This window comes from Falco punctatus (assembly GCF_963210335.1).
Source record: "Falco punctatus genome assembly, chromosome: 15".
Lineage (NCBI taxonomy): Eukaryota > Metazoa > Chordata > Aves > Falconiformes > Falconidae > Falco > Falco punctatus.
Window position 1 is genome coordinate 22,155,035 of NC_137595.1, and position 22,640 is coordinate 22,177,674.

The 22,640-nt window shown below is 54.7% G+C and overlaps 1 protein-coding gene across 2 annotated transcripts in view; it reads right to left on the minus strand.

The window, feature by feature from the left end:
* Nucleotides 1–22,604, minus strand: part of ARHGEF9 (Cdc42 guanine nucleotide exchange factor 9) — a 236,819-nt gene extending 214,215 nt beyond the window's left edge. The window contains exon 1 of one of the 2 annotated variants that reach the window (XM_080366128.1): nt 6,230–22,604. The gene's annotated coding sequence lies outside the window, so the exon portion shown is untranslated. The remainder of the gene's footprint in view (nt 1–6,229) is intronic. The other variant, XM_080366132.1, reaches the window with a different exon arrangement.
* Nucleotides 22,605–22,640: the final 36 nt, after the last annotated feature.

A 22,640-nucleotide genomic window follows, 5' to 3' on the forward strand; every position in this document is an offset into this window, starting at 1 on the left:
TCCTGTGCGGCAGCGCGCGCCAGCTCCCAAGACAAAATACCATGGGAAAGCACTACCACAAGAAAAGCCGCTTTGCAATGCACCGGGGCAACTCCTCAAGGCTCCTGGGGACACTGTTTTTACAACAAGCAAAGCACCACAACCAAGTCCAGGCCGGGAAGTAGGTAAAACCACACCAGCGGCTCGAAACAGAAGCCATCCAGCCTGGGAATGGCTGTGGATAATTCATTATCGCACCCAGCCTTCTGCAACATCTGGACGCGTCTTTCTCTCACGGATATTTCACTACCCTGCAGTCCATGTGAAAACATCACATCAGAGTGGGCTGTGACTTGGAAGGCTTCAGTCTCAGCTTGGCTGAGGTGAACCTGAGCATCACCGCTCGCGTGGTGCAGGAAGCTCAGGAGTGGGGCTAGCGCAGAGAGCTCTCTCAGTACGGCAACAGGTGCCGGTAAGAAAAGAGCAAATGTCGGCACTGCATCAGACACAGAGAGGTAGCAATTGCATGCAAAATGCTCTGGTGTGGACCTGTTGGAGCTTCTACCAAGAATGAGGGATCAAAATGGATCGCAATCCTGAACACAAAGAAAAGCAGATGAAGAACTCCTATGGCAAAACAGGAACTGGGTATTCCACAGCTCTGCCGGGCTCAAGGATTTGAGGAGAGCTGGGGAAACAGAAAGAACTAAACCAGCATGCTCAACACAAATAAAACCACCGCCCTGCTCCAAGCTCAAGGTTTTTTTGCCTTTCCACCTGACAGCACAACACAAGAGCTATGGGTTTGAAGCTGCAAATGTCACATGCCTGGGCTCTGCTGCCACCACCTCCCCAGTCTAGGACCTCTGACCCTTCTCAGCTGCAGGAGGTGCAGCGTTCAGTGTGCAACATCGGGCGGACCACCACCCCCACACACTCAGCATCCTTCTAATGTCTCACTGCTACCATCTCTCTAGCTCTATTTGTGACACTTGTCATCAAAAGTTGGTGTCATTCATTTCTCTACAGTTTTTTCAAGGCAGGACAGAAACCATTTCTACGAGGTTTTTTGACCCTAAAGTTACTTACCTGCCTGAAAGTATTGTACTGGGTTTGTGTGGCAGGGTTTTGGCGGCAGGGCACTACAGGGGTAGCTTCTGTGAGGAGCTGCTTTCCAGCCTAAACAACTCCATGACTATGTCCAACGGAGCCCACGCAGCCGGCTGCAAGAGGGACCCGTCACCGGCCGAGGCTGAGCCCATCAGTGACGGTGGGAGCCTCTGGGATGACGGTGGGAGCCTCTGGGATAATGGTGGGAGCCTCTGGGATAACGGATTCAAGAAGAGGGGAAAAAACTGCTGGAAAAAACAGCAGCTGGAGAGAGGAGCGAGGCCATGCGAGAGCAGCAGCGCTGCAGCACCCGGGGCAGGGGAGGGCAGGGGGGCTCCAGGCACGGAGCAGAGACCCCCCACAGCCCGTGGGCAGCCCCGGCGGGGCAGGCTGTGCCCGCAGCCCCCGGGGGAGCAGCCCCCTCCCCGCAGCCCGGGAGCCCCCCCGGGGCAGGGGGTGCCCGCAGGGGGCTGTGACCCGCGGGCAGCGGCGCTGGGGCAGCTCCTGGCAGGAGGGGGGGAGGGCAGGGCTGGGGACCCCCTGGTGCCGGCTGGGCCTGGGGGGCTGCGCCCGTGGGGGGACCCAGGCTGGGGCAGTGTGGGGAGACCTGCGGCCCCTGGGAAGGAATCGGGTCGGAGCAGTTCGTGGGGGGCTGTCTGCCGTGGGGGGACCCCGGCTGGGGCAGGGCAGGCTGTGAGGAGGAAGCAGCGGCAGAGCCAGCGTGTGATGGACGGACCCCAGACCCATTCCCCAGCCCCTGCACTGCTGGGGGGAGGAGGGAGGGAAACCGGGAGTGAAGTTGAGCCTGGGAAGAAGGAACAGTTGGGGGAACACATTTCTAAGATTTGGTCTTATTTCTCATTATCCTACTCTAATTTGATTGGTAATAATTTGATTTCCCCAAGTCGAGTCTGTTTTGCCCATGACGGTAGTTGCTGAGTGATCTCCCTGACCTTATCTCAACCCAGGAGCCTTTTGTTATATTGTCTCTCCCCTGCCCAGCTGAGGAGGGGTGACAGAGCAGCTTGGTGGGTGCCAGGCACCCAGCCAGGGTCAGCCCACCACAAGTATCCATAGCAAAATACGGAAAATACAAATGTCATCTTATACATGCAGCAGCACCTGCCCTTACACTACACGGTGCTCCCTTCCCCGTTAGCCCGTCCCCTCGCCACGGACGTGCAGAAAGCTCAGCATTTATTTCAAGAGGAACAAGGTCAGAAAACAGGTGAGAGCACCTGAGCCTGCCTTAGCAGTGACCCCAAATAATCTGGGGTGCTTCAGGACCTCAAATGAGAGGAGGAACTGACACAACTGGCTAAATTTAGTCCCTTGCTGCTGGATTCAGCACATATGAAGTGCCAATTGGTGCAAAGCACATGGGTACAGGCTGTTTAGAGACCTTTGCTCCAGAAGCACACCGGTACACAAGGCCAGCTTTCGAGGTAAAACCGTACACCCAGCAGCTGGCATGTTGAATGGGAGACGCGTTAAAGCAGGAACAAACGGTTTTCACCCCATTTCTTCCATCAGCTCACCTAACTTGTCTCTGCCTTGTTCTCCCCAGCTACAAAGAGGCGATGAGAGGTGTCACAGCCCTGCGCAGCAGCTGCCACCAGCTGAGGTTGAGGCTGCGCACCCTGAAGAGCAAGACTGACCCCACCAGCACAGGGGGACAACCCCCTGCCAGCCTCTTACAACAGCCAGCTGCACCTACAGCAGATAGATCTTTGAAGACAAAGAAAGCAAAGCCTTGATCCCAAGATCGAGGAAGGCCACTGCATTTGGGATGGGGACAGAAGAGATGAGGACAGAGATGGCGAGGCCAGAGAGTGCCTGCTGGCTGGGACCCTAAATTCAACACAAACCCCACGCAAGAAAACCAACCCCCAGAGCCCCAGCAAAGCTTCTTGGCGTTTCCACAGCAGAGGACTGGCTTTTCTGGCTGTGTGTGTCTGGCTTGGGTCAGGACAAGCCACAGGCAGCTTAGCAGCATGTTCAAACAAAGGGAGACACAGAGCTGTGGGCTCCAGACGGGGCGATGCCCTCTGTCCAGAGAGGAAGAGCAGAGAAACCATGTGCAAGAAATCAGAGCAGCAGGAAGGTCTCAGAGCTCGACCTATGGCAAAAAAGCCACTTACTGGGACATAGCTGGAAAACGCATTTTTAAGTGGCTTCATTAAAAAAAATAATTTCAACGCTCCTCCATGATTTATTTTAACAACCACTCAGTGCCCTGCTGGTCTCCCTGAACTCAGCCCTCCAGACACGACACCCCAAAATTCATTCACTAGGGTGTAGGTGCACACTAATTATGCTATACCATTTAGGCACCAGGCTGTGGTTTCCAGACGTGCATTGCTGCCTGCTTAATAATCAATACGAGCTCTCCCGTGCTACTGAAATCCTTTCTGATGTTTGCAAAATGCCCCCTTCTGGCAAATTATAACTCAGGTTTTCAGGCCATATTGTGTAGATGAAGAAAACTCCAATAAATCTGTCATCTAACAGAAAATTAGTACTGTGTCCTAATGTCAGCACCGAACACAGCTATTGCATGTTCAACGTAAAAAGGCCAAATACAACAAACCTTAAGTAACAAAAAAGCCGCACAAAAATCAAAGCTGGTGATGCTTATGCCCTGAAACACAGATGGCAAGAGGCCACTGGGCAAGACACGTGTTGAGAACCCTGGCTCGTGGTGCTGGCAGGAGCCCGGCCCATGGGGGAAGCCAGGGAGGGAGCAACCCCCTGCTGCATCCTGGGGCAGCCACAGCAGCGCTCCTTTGGCATTTCTGATCCTTCTATTTCTCCCCTTTTTTACCCATGTCCTTTAGGAAACTTTTTTTTTTTTTTTACTTTTTTTTAAGCAAGGCAGAGTAAGTTTATTAAATCAGCTAATATTACTGCAAATATTTGGGAAGTCTTTGAGATCACAAGACACAAACAAACAGCCAGGTAAATGCAGGCAGAAATAACTGCTCCAAGCATAACCAGGTTGCAGTAATTAGCTGGGTGATTTTCAGCTCCTGGCCTCAGACCATCAGGATTCCCCAGACTATTTCTGAAAGGTCTCAGTAAGATAAATCCAAAAGGAAACCCATTCTCACGCTTCACCTGGAAGTTTCACAGGAGCCTGCAAGCTGAAAAGATTAAAAAATGACTGGACAGGATGGTTGAGAGCAATCAGCACTTAGTAAAATGAGCGGTAACAGCAGCGGGAGAGAGCAGGAGACTCCAGTGCTCACGTAACCAGGAGGGAAAGTAGTAGCTTTTGCAACAGACACGGGACAAACCAAAAATGGAGCAAAGGGTCAGAAAATTCAACCAATTGTACCCGTGACTTTTAGTACCCAGGATCAGGAACAGTAGCTTCCAGACTCATCTTCCCAAGGCAGACCTTTCCCCAGCACTTCCAGCTTAACTCATCAGGAGGCTCCCCCAAAGGAGATGATGCATCTTCCCTTCCCTTGCTTCCACACGTATGTTTGATGCACCTGCTTCTTCTTTCTCCCATGAGCGGCTTCCCCCCTCGGACCACCGGCTCCTCCTGCCAAAGGGCTCACTCATGTCCCACTGCGCAAGCAACAGCCACCGAGCTCCAGTTCGAGAGCCCCACCAACAGGCTCTGGGACGGGTCTTCTCTGGCAGGAGAGCATGGCAGCAAGCTCGCTGCAGCCCCTCGGAACGACAGAGCCCATCCTGCACCACCTGCCCTGTCCCACATCCCCGCTACAGCAGCGCCTCAGCCACCAGCGGCACAGCAGAAGATGAGGTTTGCTCGGAGCGGCTCTTGGCACATACCCCGCTGGGTAACACAGGTGCCGGGCAGCACAGCATAACCCTCTCCCAACACCACCACACTGTTGGTTCTCCTTACAGGAATGCACAGAAATCAAATTAATTAATTCCAGCTATGCACAAGGGTGCGAGCAGCATTCACACCGCAGCAGGGAAACCAGATGGCAGAGCAGAAATTCGGCACTCCTGGTCCCTTGCCTGGTCACTTGTTCCATCGGGGAACCGAACGCCACTCATGTGAGCCACCCTGCCAGCGCTGCTGGGCACCCTCGGCACATGAGCAGGGCAGCCCAAACACCTCCACAGGGTCTCCAGCAAAGCATCCACCTCGACCGGCACCAGTTAACTTACTGTAACAGACGTAAATTTGGCACTTTTATTTTCCCCAATCAGTGAAGATACCGTGGAGGGAGTGAGCAGCGTTCCATAAATATTTGATTTAAACAGTTACAGTACGTTTTGATCCAGCTCGCTGTACCCAGGCTGAGGTTTTAATGCCCTGTAACCAACACAGCCACCAAGCCCCGTGCAACAGGACTTCTGCACCGCAGCCCGGCCCCATTTAAAGATGGAGCTGGTGCTGGGTGCTGGCTTTGCCATGAGCCGGCAGCACTCGGGGGAAAGCGCTGGGCCTCGTCTTACAATAAAATGTAAGGGAGGAGCAGGAAGGTTGTATCAGCTATTAATCCGTGTATTTTGAAATAGCTCATCTAATAAACATTAAGGTGTAAAACAAAACCACAGAGGTGGAGATGTGAACATGGCATCTCACGGGAACCCTCCAGCCAGGCTCTGTAAACACATGAGTAAGCCTTTCTCAGCGAGGTTGCCCCATCAGCTTCCCTGGGACTACCAAAACCAGTAAGGACCGAACCCTCCCAACCAAAAAACATTCACCGCAGCCAACAGAAATCCTCTCCTGGACTCCCAACATACTTTGAATCAGCCTGGGTGAGTAATGACCCAGTTCTTAGGCAGTTCACATGAGCGTAAACCGGGCATAAACTACTGAAATCTGACACAGAGTGGAAAATAAAACCCGGCTGCGATCAGAATTCGGCCCCCGGCAGTGACTGCCCAACTCAGCGCCCGGCTGGTCCCTCCTCTGCACCTCAAACCAGGCAAAAACCAGCCAAACACATCCGCGCCTGGCGCCACGCTAAAGTTTTTCTCTCCTAAACTTAACGCGCCCTCGGTGGCTTTGCGCTCCCGCGGGGGGGGACGGGGGGGGGACGGGTACCCTGTCCCGCAGGCCCCTGGCAGGGGGCGACACGCTCAGCAGGTCACAGCCCGGAGCGAACCGACGGGACCCCCCGCCCGGGGCCGGCCCCGCTCTTACCTCGCCGCATGGCCTCGGCGCCGCGCGCCCCCGCCGGCCCGCGGAACCGGCGCAAACCTCCGATGGCGTCTTGGAGTGAAATGTTAAAAATAATAATTAAAAAAAAAATTAGGTATTAAAAGAAAACAAAACTACGAGCTCCTCGGAGAAAAATAAAACTAAACCCAAAAAGCTGGAGAACGGGGTGCCCGCGCCATGCACGGCCCCGTCCGCCGGGCCGCCCCCGGGAGCTGCCCCGCTCCGTCCCGGCTCGGCCCGGGGCGCGCTCCCCGCCGGCCCCGAGAGCGGCCCGGACCCGGCCCGGCGCCGGCGGAGCGCTCAGCGGGCGGCGGCGGGGGCCGCCCCGGGCCGGGCGAGGGCAGCCCCGGGGGCCGGCGGCCGCCCGCGGGCAGCGGGGCGCGGGGGGCGCCCGCCGAGGCCCGGCCCGGGCCGCGCTGCTCCGCCGCCGCGCATCCCCCGCAGCCCGTCCCGTCGGGGCCCGCCGCGCCCGGGCGCTGCCCGAAAACACCGCTGATAACCGCCCCAAAAAATAAGGGTTTTCCTTAAAATCTGCTGCCCGGTGAGGAGGTCCCAAGCCCGGACGCGAGCGGGAGCCCGGAGGGAAACTTTGTGCAGCCGGTGCGGCGGGGAGCGGCCCCCCCAGCTGCGCGGCACCGCCCGCCGGCCGCGGGCGCGGGGGAAGCGCGGGGGAGGCTCCGCGGCCGCCGTCAGCGCCCCGGCCCGGCGGCGGTGGGGAGGGGACAGCTGGAGGGGGCGATGCTGACCCCGCGGGGGTTGCGGCCCCCCGCCCATAGGGACAATCGGAGGACGCGCGGTGGGACTGCCGGCGTGAGAGCCCCGGCCCCCCCGCCTGGGGAAACTGAGGCACGGAGCGGGGCACCACGGCGGGCGCCCGGCCCCGTCTGCGGGGCTCCAGGGTCGCCAGCCGGCTCTGCAGGTGCCGACGGTAAAACCGCAGCTTCTCCACCGCTGCCGACCAGCCTGCACGGCCAGATTTTAAGAACTACCTCAGTTTTACCCTTATTTCCGAAGGAGGCTGCCACCCCGGGCTGGGCTCACTAACTGCTTTCCAGCTCCTTCGCTCCCCTCCCTGCCAGGGAGACCCCTTCTTTCCCCACCTGCCTCCTCCCACCTGCGGGCAAGTCTCTCCAGACAACCACTAGCCCACCTGGGCAAAGCCAGGTGCTTCCAGAGGCTCATCCGACAGCCACGGGCCCCTGCGGGACAGCGCTGAGCTCCACCACCCTTCCCCCCCCAGAAGCTCGACCACCGATTCCCACCCCAGGAAAACACACGTGGAGAAAAACAACTTCTCAGCACTCCTGCCCCAGGGCCCCCCCACCCCAGCACCCTGCCACAGAGCCCCTGCAAACCCACCAGCACCTAGTCAGGAGGTGTTCCTGCATGTGCAAATAGGACATCACACAAATAAAAGGTTTGCTTTTGTTTTAAGAAACAGCTTTTATAACATTAAAAATATTGGAGGGAAGTGAAATCATTATTTAGGTAAGGCTCAGTGGATTTAATTGCTCCTTTTCCGTGGCACATAATTGGTGTTTTAAGTTATATGAGTAGTGTTTCCCATGGAGAGGCAGGTGTGAAGGTGTTATTAATAGGATAACAACAATTAAGTGTAATTGGGATCATCATATCAATCACTCCATAGAGCAGCACAAGCTCAGTTTTCCACTGATTTTCTGATTGTTTCAGTGACAGGGCAAAGCCAAAGAAAGTGTTTGCATTTCAGGCACAGGCAGCAAAAAGCCCCTTAATGGTTTTTTGCACTGTTGACCCATTCATTCACGCAAAGTTAACCCGAGGCCCAGAATTCCATGCCAGTTGCTCTGGTGAATCTCCAGATATTCATATCCACTCCTGCCTGGCTTGGGGTAGAGCTGAGGTGCCTCCGTGCCACAGAGCTCGTGCAGCCTGGTGTGATTTTATTGTTTCTGCAAATATTTATCAATATTCTGCAAAGATTCATCAATATACACAAGGGCAGGGTGGATCTACCAGGAAAAAGGATCAGTAGGCAAAATTGTGGCTGCCCTTGTAGTCTCAGAGAGGTGGAGAATAACACCTTTTCCAGAGGAAGGGCAAGATTTCAGGAGAGTTCATTAAGCTACAGGGAAAGACAAGGAATGGTGGGCTCTCAGCCACCTGGGAAGATGCTGCAGTGAGTGTGGTAGCAAACATCTTGCAACAGTTGTCCCAGTACCCTTCAGCCCTGATCTGCAAAGTTGCACCAATGCTGCAACAAGGAGAAACAGCCTCGTGCAAAGTCGTCACGCAGGCCATCCATCGCTGCATCACCTCCATCCCCCTGCCCTCAGCGTCACCAGCGCTGATCCTGCCCACCCCAGAACCAGCCAGGCCTGGGGAGCAGGGTCCTTCCATGCTGCGGTTCCCATTAGGAGCTTTAAGCCCACGTGGAAGCGCGCAGGGTGCCCAGAGCCACAGCAGCCCGCGGTGCCTGGCTGCATTGCCAGCCACGCAGCACCCACTTCCCAAGCACCGCCACATCGGGCAAGGACCACATCACCTTTCTGCTCTGAGAAGGAGCCAGGCCGTCCCCGTTCCCGATGTTTGACAGAGCAAATGTCATCGCAGCACAGTGCTGTTTGAGGCTGTTTTCGTCTTGCTGGCAACCAATGCTTCTCCCAAGGGAAAGCTCAGCCCTGCTGGTGCCGCGCACAGGGGTGACATCCAGTGCCCTCCCCATTCCATAAACACCCATCACAAAGGGGAGCCCCCGTGGGGAGCCCCAGCGCGCACAGCACTGCCCGTCCTGGGGGGGTCAGGCACATGGGACCAGGGTGCGGGCTGGGGGGGGCGAGGGCTCCTCACAGGATTGCATTTCCTATTTGCACTCAGAATATTAAGACATAACATCTAACATCTCCTGTTCTCCTGCTTGTGGGAAGCAGCTAAAAGCTCACTTTTCCAAAAAAGAAAGGTGAAAGTCTGAGGAAGTCGTACAGCTTCATAAGCTGGGCTCAAGAGACCTTCAGATACATTAAAAAAAAAAAATAATTCACAATAACCACAAAATCCAGCACCAGTAACACTGATGTCCTGTGTGCACATCTCCCAGGGACAAGGGTAACACCTCACAACCCTCAGACCTTTCCCCCCACCAAACCCCAGTTTTTCAAATGTACCAGGCCCTGAATCTCAACAAGCAGCCACCAGACAGGGCTTTTTCTTGATTCTGCTAAATCAGCACCTGCCAACAGCCACCTTAGCTACCTAAGAAACAATGTACGAAGTAATTAGTTTCCCATCCCTCCTAACAATATTATTTCTGTTTCCTTCAGCTAAGGCTGATTATGGGCCAAAACTCCCTGACCACTGGAGCAGGCCCTGAGTTTGTGGCTGATCAGAAACATTTCACGCACTTACCTGCTGTACAGCAGGTGCTTCAGACCTCCTTGGCTACTTCTGCAGCAATGACCATGCTGCAAGAAAACCAGCAAACCATGAACTATGAAGTGACCGGTAGAGAACATGGGGCCATTTCTACTTTCTGGGATTAAAGATACTGGGATTATTATTTTTTCCCTATGGACTAGAGCAAAACCTAGACCAGGGGCACCCATCACCAGCTGACTGGCAACGGTGACCAAGAGAGCACGGTTCTGTCTGTCTTCAGGACAGTATGTACTCTGACCCACGGACTTTTGAAACTGGGTTATGGTGTTTGACTGTCAGTGCCCTGAGCAGCAATGGTCCCAGGAGGTTGGTCACACACCCACAAAAGAAACGTATAGCTGTACAGACACAGCAGCTCTTTCACCACCCATGCTTCCAGAGATGGCCTCAGCATCCCCCTACCACGCCTGGGGGTGACGAGGCCAAGCCACGCTGCCTCTCCAGCCCCCCAGGACCAGCACCCTAGCAGCTTTAGGCTCCCCTTTACAAAGCCCCTCTAAAAAAAAAAAAAAAAACCTTACCCATCACAGGAGCACCACCGCTACTCATCCCCAACTCAGAGCTACCACTCCTCACCTTCCATCTGGGCATCATTAATATCCCTTCCGCTAACGAGGCACAGGAGCAATCCAGCAGAGATCTTTTCCAGCTCAGACACAGGAGACCCTCATCGCCCCTGTTAACGAAGGGGAACAGCACCAATTCCCACACCTGAGTGAGGTTTGCAGGATCAGACCTTACGAGCCCATGCTCTGTCTGTGCGCTGTCACGGTGCTGCTTCTTTTCTTGCATGAACCACAGCCACTGAGCTCCGGGCAGCCCTTGGCCACACTTCCCACTGGCTCCTGCTCCCGGGCTTTGCTCAGTGGCAGAAGGAGCAGAACCATAACTGGGTTCGTTTGAGTAGAAAACTAAAACCTGCAGGAAACACTGAGGATACAAAAATCGGAAGAAAGACCTTAAACCCTGCTTACACTGAGGAAATTCCCAGGTATTTACTTCCAGTGTTCTGCAGAGAACTCAATGACCGAAACTGCAGGCAGGCTTGCAGTGAGCCTATGATCCTTGTCTCAAAGAGGAGCTGATGGAGCCCAGGTGAGAAATAAATTACAAAAGCAAATGGACTTTCCTTTGAATACTAACTTAGGCCCATCAACAGGGTTACAAACTTAAGGGACCATAAATACTGACAAAGGTGAAGGCAAGCTCAGAAAGTGCTGAGCTCGCTTATTGGTTTATTTTTCTCAGTCTAGCAAAAGTTGGCAGCTTAAGGCAGCTCAAGGCAGTTCAGCTGGGGCAATAGGCGATGTGGCAGCCTCCCTCGTTACCATCCCTTCCATCCCTGCTCACTTCTACCCTAGCAGAGCCTGCTTCAAACCCCATCAGGGATGTAACTGCCCTGGAGCTGCCTAAACACCACTCCTTCCATATCCCTGAAGTGAGAAAGAAAACCACAAACAAACAAACCCAAAAGCAATAAGGAATTAACAGCTTCTTGGAAATCCAAATAAAGTTTCTGTAGTGACACAGGCCTTAGAAATTGTGCTTCTATAATTGAGACAGCCCAAGTGTTTCCTGCTGGGATGTCTACCGGGAGCTCAGCCCCAGAGCAATGCAAAACTTGCAGCTGCCTTGCAAAGGAGACCTCAGGTGCCTGCAGGGGCTCAGGGTTACAGCTGGGTCTTACAGGCTGGGCTGGGTTGGGAGTGGGTTCCAAAGCCCCTGGCTGAAAAGAAATGGATCGTATCAGCAGACTCATCTAGTAGATGCCCAGTAGTGGGATGCTCAGTCACGGTGGTGTTATTCCATCCCATAACCTAAAATCCTTTCTGTGCTCTGTAGCCAACCCACTATCGGTCTCATCCCTCTTCATATGTAATGTGTACACTGAAATCAATGAAAACACAAAATGATAGACCCTCACTTTTTAATTCAGACACCTTGGCCAGGCTCCTTCCCCCATCCCAGAAGGGTTGATTAAGTGCTTCCATATTACTAATTTGTTCCTTATTTTTTACCTTTATAAAGATTCAGCAGCATCTGGTTAGTTGTCTCCCTTCATTTTCTATTACATTTAGTTCAAATAGTTCCAGCTGAGACAGGACTGAGCCTGGGCCCATCATCCTTCCACCAAAGCTGGGCATCAGATTTAGGCTGCTCACAGGCAGGGGATGGGTTGCACCCATCTTACCTGGCTAGCACCTGGTACCACGTACTTGCCCAGGACAGGGAATCCCAGGCACTGCCCAGCTACCCAGAACACCCCCGCCCCCCCCGCCGTGGCACACAGGGCTGCTCGGATGCCCCAGCTTCCCCTCCGCCCTCTTTTCCCGAATCCCCTGTGCTGCAGCTGGAAATACCCACCTGTCTGTTTGGGGGGACAAATACCCAGCCACCCCGCACCTGGGAGTCAAACCCAACACAGAGCCTTGGAAAACCAGGCAATTCCCCCACCCCGTGGTTCTGGGGCTCCCTCTGGCCTCCAGGTTACTCGCGTGATCTCGGTTTGCGGTCTCAAAGGGGACAGGCACTAGGTGGCTAAGTCCAACACTCGATTTTATAGCCTACCATTAATTAAGTGACCCATAGGCCAGTAGAGATGGCCCTGATAAGCTTTGGGGCATGGATGGGGACACAGCCGCCACCAGCATGATGCTGAGTTAAGGGCAGTGGACTGGAAGACACAGCCCGGTGCCCACCAGCAGCATTTGTTCTACCTTTTACATAAAGCACAGCCCTGCAGCTTTGGCCATGCCAGTGCCGTGCAGCAGCAGTGGGTGACCCTGCTGCCTCCCTGAGAGTTCCCACCCCATCGCTGGAGGGTCTGGTTTTCTTTCGGGTTCCAGCTACACATCCGAGATAAGGCAGTCCACCCACAGCAGGAGACCAGAGATACTTTTTTCCCCCCATTTAAAGCTGAATGGATGAAGGATGGGGCAAAGAAATGTTCTGTTCTCAAGCACATCACCAAACCACACTCATTAACTCCTGATTCGCACTATAATGAGGGTTCATTCATGCTCCTTTGTCCCCCTTTGACCAACCCAGGCAACTGGGTTTATTCAAGGGTGACTCCTGTTCTTGCCCTGGGCCTTGCTTATTCCTCATCTGCAAGTGTAATTTTTTAAGGAGGGGAAAGAGAGCCTAGGAGTGTGTTCCTGGACCAGCACAGGAGCCACAGAGCATCGCCCTCACCCCAAGAGCCCGGAGGTGGGAAATTGCAGTGGGAAACAAATTGAGGATGGGAAACCTGGAGGAAAGGACGAAATCCCCAAGGTGACAGCTGAGCCCAGGGCACATTGCTGGAGTGGCTCCACTTCCCCAGGAGTTCAGATGGTTTTTGCAAATTCTTCCCTGCCGCAATCCGTGGCTGATTCTCCGTAACTCAGCAGACGGTTTGCAAGACTTCTTTCTTGCTGTCTCCACTCCACTGGCTGGTCCTTTGTCGGGAAGTTCTTGCTGTCTTGCAACACCGCTGATGTGCTGCTCCATTTGTAGAGGTTGGTACAGACGGCACTTGCTCACGCATCTGCCGTGCGGGTCTCCTCGCACCCCCGTTGCTGCCCCCACTGCCCCCACCAGAGCACGGTGTAGGCTTCAGCTCCGTACTTACAGCTCTGCCCTGCAGCAGGCTCAGCTCCACCCAGGAACGTGTGAAGGAAGATCTTGTCTTAACAAGAAACTGGCAGAGGAGCAAACAACAAACACCACCACGAGTTAGCACGTATCCCAGCTGCCGCTGCTTGGCACCCCAAAGCTGCCCCGCAGAGACGGCGCTGTTTCTTTTGCCCCTTGCCAGGGCGGGTGGGCACGTCCCACCGCGGCCGCAGTGGGCACCCCTGGCAGGGACCACCGCCTCAGTGGGCACCCCTGGCAGGGCTTGGGATCGGCAGAAGCTGCTCTTTGCTGAGCTGAAGCCTGGTGCTTGGGGTCAGAGCCGAGGCTCCTGCCCCAGCTCCCAGGAAAGCATCCCCACCGGCAGCCTCTCCCTGGCTAGCGGTGGTCAGGGGCCACCGGGAGATGGGCAGGAATGCTCAGCAATAATGCAGAGGAGGTGGGAAAGGGAGGCGGGGGGCTTTCTGCAGCAGCACCCCAGGCTCCCGCAGGGCTGAAAGCAGCGGAGCAGGGCAGAGCCACGTGCTGCCTGCCCACAGTGGCAGGAAGGGACTTGCTGGCATCGCCGCGCCATGGGAAACGTGGCCAGGCTGAGTCACGCCATGTCGCCCCAGCCCCGCAGAGCCCATCCTCTGTGCACGAGCTGCTTTTCCAGTCCCCAGCTACCGCAGAGCTCTTGCAAGCTGACTGCAAGGACTGCAGGGACCAGCACTGCCCCAAAATCCACAAGTAAAGGTGCCCTTTCTCCCCTTCACCCCCAAGGAACAGCTCCTAACCCCTCTCTAAGCGGCTCAGCCGAGCCTCAGCAGCCATTTGCTCTCTTGCAACCCCCAGAATTGCTGTTCTTCAACACTTTTGTCCCCGCTGGGCTCCCCCAGAGCTACCCCCAGCCCCTGAGCCCCAGCTGCAGCCTGGGCTGGGCGAGAAGGGCAGGGAGCAACAGGCAGGCTCCCAAGCACCAAGTCGGAAAACAAGGAAACATTTCCATGTATTAACTTCATTTCCTTCATTTCCTCCAGCCCAGCAGCCCCACTGATGGGCTATTAATAGCACGCTGCAGACAAGCGCTGTGGCTGGCCCGGGCTGCAGCTTCCCAGCTCCGATGGCCGCCGCTCCCAGCACCCCTCCATGCCCAGGAGGGGATGATGCCGGGGGGGATCCACTCGCTAAACACGCAGAAAACCCCTGTCCCTTGCAGCTGCACTGTGAATACCTCACAAGAAAATAACATTGAAGAAAGATCTGGGAAACACCCAAGTTTTCGCTGCTTCCCCAACTTGGGACACTGGAAACCACATTTTTCACATCAAGCCTCCTGCAGTCTCATTATTTTCTATCTGTGGAGAAGGAAACTGTGGTCTGTGATTCCAAAGCAAATGCAGCTGGGATCCAGTGCAGCAGGAGCAGAGGGGAAGGTATGCAGAGGCAAGGCTGCTGCCCAAGCCAGGAGCGTGTCCTGGCAGCACCCATAAAAGCAAAAAACCCCCGATAGCTCCATCACCCACAGCACAGACACGAGCATTTGCAGGTTTCTTAGAGCATGTTCTTTTAACTCGAGGCAGCCTTTTGATGGAGCAGTGGATGAACCAGAGCAAAGCTGGATGCTCGTGAGGCAGGCGGGGAGGTTTTGGGTCCTATCTGATGGGTGCTTTGCCCCGACAGCACCTTTGGGATTGATCCACTTTGATGTGCTGCCCAGGATGCCTCAGCAAGGGGAGGGGGGACCCCTCAGCGACACGGCTGGAACTGAAAGCTCCATTTGCCCACCAGCTCCCAGCTGAAACGCCTTGCTGTCCGTCCTTTGCGGTTCCCATGTGGTGGCCTGCGAGGAAACAGTTCTTCAGCACATCCTCCATGGAGGACATTGTCCAGTGTCCCTGGGGAGAGGAGTGATGCTCTTGCCCCAGCCCAGCTCCCTGCATCACAGGGGTGCCAAGCCATTAACCCAGTTACAGCAGCTCTGCTTGAACCAGTCCAAACTTGCACACTGGAGATGGGCACGATCTCCAAAGGCAGGAGCCAGGAGCAGCCCTGGGGAGATTTCTGCAGCGTGACTCATGCACGCCCAGCCCTGGAGCTGCTCAGGGACCCGGGCAAAGCCCCCCGCCGCCCAGAGGGGCTGGAGCCCAGCAGTGCTGCCAGCCAGCCCTCGCCTCCTGCTCGGCAGCGGTCATGCTGGTGGGCTCGGGCCGAGGGCATGGCCAAACTTCAGCAAAGCTGTTGAAGAAGTGGAAAACAGAGGAGTGCTGGCAGAGACCCTTTTCATCTGCATATCCTCCAGAAATAACCCCCAAGGACCCATCTCACTGGCAGGCTGTGCAGCATTGCTGCTTCAGCAGGGAAAAGTGAACCAGCACAAGTGGAGAAGAATGGAGGGCCCCAGCACCCAGGCAAAATACTGCAGTTGATTTTAAGCCTGGAAGAAATAATTTTCTTTTTCCAGCCTGCCCAGAGTCCCCTGGGCCATGGAGTTTCACCTGCTGATGGCTGCTGACCTGGAAATGCTGCTGGAGGGAAAACCCACACTGAAGAAAACATTCTCATTTGAAATGAAAGCCTTCAGAGCAATGGAGGGTTTACAATCTGCCTTGCAAAGCTTCCCCAGATGCCAAATACCCTCTGAAAATCCTGGACCTCGTGTTTTGTGGGAAGTTACACTGACCCACAGCTTCCAGCCCTGTCTCTCTGCAGACCATGCTTTTGAACATGGGAGAATCCTGAACTCAACTGTTCTGACCCCAGCACCGACTCCACCACCTCATCCACATCATGCGTGGTGGTGGCCTCCTCTGACACTGCATCCCCACTCATTTCTGCAAACCAGCGTTTAAGGGTTGAAAATAACCATGGTCTCAGACAGACCTTGGAAAGGTTTTCTGGAGACCCGCCAGCTCCTCCTGGGATGCAGAGACGGAGCCGATCTTCCTCAAGGAAGGCTTGTTAGGGAAGCAAACCGCTGAGCTGCCACCTGGGACCATCTGGGGTTGCTGGAGGAGGTGGGCAGGAGCAACTTCACGCAGTACCACCAGCTGAACACCAATGCAGCATCATGGCAGGATGGTCTTTGCCATCCCATCCCTCCAGCTCCTCTCCCAAACCCCACAGAAACATCAGCTTTGTGATTCACTGGTTTGGTGTAGTGTAATTTCTAACAGTAAATGGGGAGGAGGAATGTGTGGGACAGATCAATACAGGATTAAAATGACAGGCAGTGTAGAAGTGTAGGGGCCTGCTGCCAGCATAGCTCAGTGGGTGAAAAAAAAGTATTATTTTGGCTTACGTTCTGTTATTTATATATATTTGCCCAGTTAACCACATCTATAAATAAACTGCCAACCTGCATACCCTGAGGTGTGTTTTGAGCCAACTGAAAGCCCTTGTTCCTGACTGTCCGTAACGGAGCTTTCGATATCAAAGCTGATCAGTCTTTTCAGACACCTTGCCCTGGTGCTCAGCCAGCCGTGCCTTACCCCAGCAGCCTTTCAAAGCCACCGCGGCTGTCCCTTGCTGTTCAGACCAACACTTGCTTCACCTTGGCTTCAGGCACCTGAGTAAAACCACCAGCAATAACGTTAAAGCATATGTGCCTGAGCACGTTTTGCACCAGCAAAAGGGGAAAAAAATGTCTTTTTATCCTTGGCATCAGAGGCGCAGGCAGGATTGAGCCCAGTGGAACATTTGTACCCCTTGCAAGCAGCTCCCGTGGGCACTGTGCTCCTGGCTGGGATAGCACAGGCAGGGAGATGACATTATGACATTATGCATCATCAGTGGCACCGCTGCCCTCCTCATCACCCATTGGGACAAGATTTCAGAAGAGAAGGACTAGAGAAAGTCAAGGTGTGGAGATTCAGCTGGAGATCCAGCTTTAGCATGAGAGAAAGGCACGTGGAGTCAGCAGCTCTGCTGGCAGAGGCTGGGATGTGCCTTGGTCGGAGGCAAGCTTGAAGGCAAGTACTTATGCAGGGAGAGTAGCCAGCGAAGGATCCTGCGGGAAAAGTACTCCAGGGCTGTTAGCCCTTGTCCTGGAGAACCAGGACTTGAATGCATGGTCGCAGGAGGGTCAGTAAAACGGCGTTACAGCTCCCGGGGTGGGCTGGGGGCAAGAGTGCTGCCCCCCTCCCCGGTCAGCCAGGGACCATCACAGCCCAGAACCAGCCGGCTCTTCACTCTGAAAAGCTGCATACATAACCGGGCAAGTCATACGCAGCGATATCAGTCTCACTTCAAACAAGCGTTAATTCCAGGGCCAAAAGCTGATGATTTATGTGTCAGGCTGTGTTAATTTACCTGTCGCACTGCAGAAGCACTCAGCCAGCCCCATCTCCTACTGGCTCAGCTGCCAAATCCATGGCTCCTGATAAAATTGCTATTATTTGCTTTTGAAAAAAAATTTAAACAATCTTTTCCCACACCTGATTGCACCAGCAATCGGGTCACTTTTTTCTGTCTTTTCTGGGGGCGGTGGGTTGATGCCCAGAGCAGCTGTTGCAGCCCGGCATCCCTGTCCATCCTCACGGCACCGGCAAAGTCAGCTCAGCCCTGTGTGAGAGACGGCTCCGCCGACAGCTGTGGCACGGCCACAAGCAGCTCCCAGGGTTTGAACTGGAAAAAATTCCCTGCCCATTCCTCTGCGGGGAAAAAGCAACTGCTTTGCACAAGCCCCTCTGGCGTGGGCTGCCAGGTGTGCGATGCTGTGCTTGTGGTGCAGATGCCAAGGTCACTTTACCAGGTTTAAAGCTGGTCTCCAGAAATGCCCGTTCATGGCCAGCTTTGCCTCCATTACACGGTGCCTTGGGCACTGCATCTCTCCTCCTCTGAGGAGCTGAGCGTCTCCTGGATTGAGATGCCAGCATCTCTCCTAGAGACTAGAAAACTGTAGGACTGGTTTTGTTCTGTTTAATGGAAAAAAAGGTGAACATCCCCCAGGCAAGCCTGAGATAACAAACCTACCAGATCCTCTCATTCTGGGGGTCTTGTTGCACCCCCCTTTCCTCCTTGGCACAGGTCTCTCATTAACCTCAAAACTCCCAAAACAAGGATGCTGTGCTGTAACCACTAATGTTCCAGGGGGGTCAATGTTACAAGAGGAAACAAGAAGAGGAAAAAAGGCCCCAGATAAGGGCTGATGGTTGTCGTGTCGCAATAAAACACCGAGTGCGGGGTGCTCAAACCCGCCCTGCTCCCTAATGCTGTGTTACTCACCACTCCTCACCAAAGGGCGATCACCTGCAGATCAGCAGCTTGCTCCAGTGTTAAGAAGCACCTGAGCTCATGCTGCTTTGGGTCAATATTGGGGGATTTTCTAAAGAGGGCACAGCAAAACGGAACAATTATGTCCCCGAAGGGGACTCCGAGCTGTGAGGGGTGGGAGCCTGGAGTAGCTGAGCCGAGCCGTGCCGTCCTGCCCAAGGTGGCAGAGCAAGCAGCCACCAAGCAAAGCCAACATGCCACCAGGCCAGGAGAGACATTTCAGGTGTCAAATAGGAGCAGCAAGACCTGACTTTGCTCCAGGCACTGGAACCTCTATGCTTCCCTGCAGCAGCAGCCGGTCATGCTAATGAACAAGGCACACGCCAGGGAGTTTTCATTTTTTAGACTGCTTCATGGGCTCTTTTGGAAGAAACAATAGCAGAAAACAGCACTCCTCCCTCCCTGGGTCTGGCAGAGTTCCAGATTTCACTTTTGTTCCCCCCACTAGTTTCACACGAAGAGGCACTTTATTATTGCAAACAAGTGATTTATCCAGAAAGAAATAGGAGCCCGTAGAAGCTAACAGCACATCCTTGGCACGATGGTAATAGGCACATGAAATTGAACTTCCCCACATTGCAAAAAAAAAAAAAAAAGCACAGGGAAAAACGTAGCAGAGCTGTGGCAGGGAGGCGGGAGATCAGATCAAACAGATCAGATCAAACAGAGCAAACCTCGCGATCAAAGCCAACACGGCTGCGCGTCACCGTGCAACAGCCGCGACCCGGGGCGGAGAAGGAAGGTCCTCAGACATGCTGGAAACGCATGCGGGCAACGACACGCTCCCACCTTCTCACACCAGGCCTCATGCGAGAAAGCGCAGTTTGTGCCCTCTGCACGGACAGGCCGGCAGGATTCACCCCGGGAGGAAGGCAAGGTGCAGCGCGGGGAGCTGGGAAGGCACCGACCCCGGCTGGCGGGAGGAGAGGGTGTTGCAAAGCCCCGTGGTGCTGGGTGGGCATTCCCCAGGAAAAAGCATCAGGGTGGAGCCAAGCACGTGAAAACTGAATGAAGGAGAAATCGCCCAGGGAACAGAAGTGAGCAGGCAAAGGGAAGCAGCAAATCCCCACCTCATGCATCACTGGAAGGGGATTGACCAAGGAGCAAGCAGAACGGCGGCGTCCCCAGCTGGAGCCTGCCCAGGCTGTGTGACATGGGGGACAGCACGCAGCTCGAGGGGGGCAAGGTGGAGCAGAACCACCTCCCCCCAGCAGCAGGGGAACCTTCTCTGCAGGTCCGGCCTCGCTCCCCCATCTGTGCCCACCCTTTGGAGATGCTAAGTAATGCCCTGGAAACCTTCCCGCACACTTCCGAAGCGTGGGGAAGAGAAGGGAGTCTTCCTCAGCCAGCTCTTGGCACGAGAACAAACGTAGCCAGCCTCGTGTGGCTTTATGAAGGGTTGGTTTATTTATATGTTGGCGGGTCTCTGGCACCCTGCCCTTTTGACATCCCCGCTCCAAACACGGCAGCTCTTGCCTGGCCCCGGAGCACCCTTTAGGGGTCTCTAGGGACATTTGAGGTCAGCAGTGATGACACCAACTGCACTGGCCAAGGGCCAGGAGCGATAACCCAGCTGGCAGGGCAGGCTGGCCCCGCGGTACCTCAGCAAGGCGAGCAGGATGAGGCCAAGGCCAACCAAGGCACATCCATGGTGACGCAGCAGCTCCACGGTCAGGCTGGGAAGTCAACTCATGCACCAGGGTCTGGATCAATGGGATCCGTGGGGTGGGATAGGACTAAGCTAGAGCCCTGCAAGACAGCCCAAGGAGGACCAGGGAGCCAGGGCTGAGCTTAAATGGGCTCCTGGGCCCACAGCTCTGAGTGGGGGTCCCAGGTGAGGCTGCTCAGGGCCATTAAGGACTATTAGTGCCCTCCGGGCTCTGGCAGCCTGGCTCTAAAGCTGTCCTGCTGGAAGGCAAGGAGAGATGCCATGGCCAGAAAAGATGAGTTGATGCAACGGGAACTGGGGCTCAGAGAGAGCCCAGCCATAATGTTGGGACCCTCGTGGCTCTCAGCAGCCCCCAAAGGGATGGTGCTAGGGGAGCATGAGCCATCAGCACCTTTGTGCTGCCCTGTTGAGCTACATCTGTGTGCAGCATCCATGGAGCAACAAGCAAATGCCAGGCACAACGAGAGACAAAAGATCTGACCCAAAAGTTCCCAGTGTGTCCCGTGAGTGCAAATCATGGAGAAATCCTCCTCACTGGTCCCCGGGCTGGGAGAAGCTGAGCTGCTGGGACTGGAGTATTTCAGTCCCCAGCTACACAGTTTTCAGCCAGCTCAGTTCACTGAAACAAACAGAAAAAACACACACAAAACCACCGCAAAATTGATAAACAACATCTGTGAGGTCTGGGCTGTGTCAGGTGGGCTGGGGCTCAGTGGCTTTCCTTTGGCTCAAGCCATGTCGCCATGCTGAGCATGCAGTGAAATCCCTCTATTTATCTCACAGGATTTCTTCCCTCAAGTCCTGTTTTTCAGAGTCAGCCTTAATCACTTTTTAATCATATCTGAAGCTTCTTTGCCTTCGGCATTCCTTAATCTTGGAGATGCTTCCCATAAAACAGCTGTGCCTGTCATCCCTCCCAGAGCTCCCACACGGAGGCTACAGGTCTCATCCAAACAAACGTGTCCTTCACGTTAGCAGCTTCTCCAGCACTGGAAAGCAAGAGGGAAAGTCCATTGCCGCCCAGCCCTGGTACCATTACTCACACACCAGAGCAGCCAGCTGAGGTGTCTTGCCTGGTGTGAAACATGGCTTGGCTTCTCTCGCTCAGCTGACTTCCCTCCCACAGTGGTTGCAGTCCATGCAGTTTCTTGAGGAACTCAGACCCACGTTTATTGGACAGGGGTTCTGTCGCAAACTTGTGCTTTAAACCCTCCCTCATTAACCATGGGCAATGCACGGGCATCTAATCGTTATTCTTCAGTTATTCTTCCATCTATGAGAGCTGCCTTTGGCTAATAAAACCATAATAACCACATCAAGTAGCTGTGTCACACCAATTTCATGGTTCCTTGGATTTTGCTGTCGCACCCCTGCAGCGAGCTGAGCAGCTTTGTGCTGTTGTCCTGCCACGGAACCCCCCATGGGCTCAGGGTGACATTTAGCTGTCACAATTACATCTGTGCCCATTTATCTACCTGGGACCCGAGGACAGGAGCAGCCCCAACCCTGGCTGGCAGCGAAGGGGGGGGGGCAGCCAGGGCTGGACCCAGTGGCACCAGCCCTGCCCTTTGCAATTGCTGGCCATCGCTGTGAGGGAAAAGTGATGCATCTAGATGCACATCTCATTGGTTTTATAGAAGGTCCAACCTAGCTCTAGAGAGGCAACCAGTATCCCAGCTTGGAGAAGAAACCCTCAAAAAGCTCAAAAGAGTCTTAAAGTCAATGGGAGCCGGCAGCTCAGGTCATCTTTTGTCCTCTGAAAGTCTTCCCCTGTGGTTTTCGGAGGCAGATGGCAAAAATGAACTCCTGTTCACTTCACCTTCCCGTGTGCTCATGGCAAGGTCTGACTGCTGATGCCTGAGGTGCAGGAGCTCCTCATGACGTGTGCTAAGGGTGCCTACACGTTCACTCTGGGCATCCTTAGCTTGTTGGCATCAGTAGATGACCTTACACTTGTGTCTTTTGCTGAAGTGTTTCCACCAGCTGGAGAACTCGGCCGGCAGGGATCCCCCAGCCGTGCCAGCCAGCCTCTCCCAGCATGACACTGCGCAGTGCAGCACTGCCTGCGTTACCTGGCCCTGACGTGTGGCCACTCTTCAGCCCCATTCCTTTTGGCTGGGATTTACTGGGACAATCTGTTTGCACTGAAGAACGGGAAGCAAGTGAGTGCCGTGAAGCCCACGAGTGACCCCTCGCTCCTGACGCTTTCCAGAAAGCTGATGAGCAGAGTGATAACCCGGTGGCAGCAGATGTGGCTGCTCACAAACCCTTGGGAGGGAGAAGTGAGCTTGGTCAGGGTGTGTAAGGGGGTGCAGAGCAGCGAGGTGTCCCCCCAAGAGGCATGTGCTTTGTCTAACTGACCCCCAAAACCCATGGGGGGCAAAGCTCTGCTGCCCTCAGTGGGGGCTTTCCTGCCTGTGACCTGGCAGTTTCCATCATGGT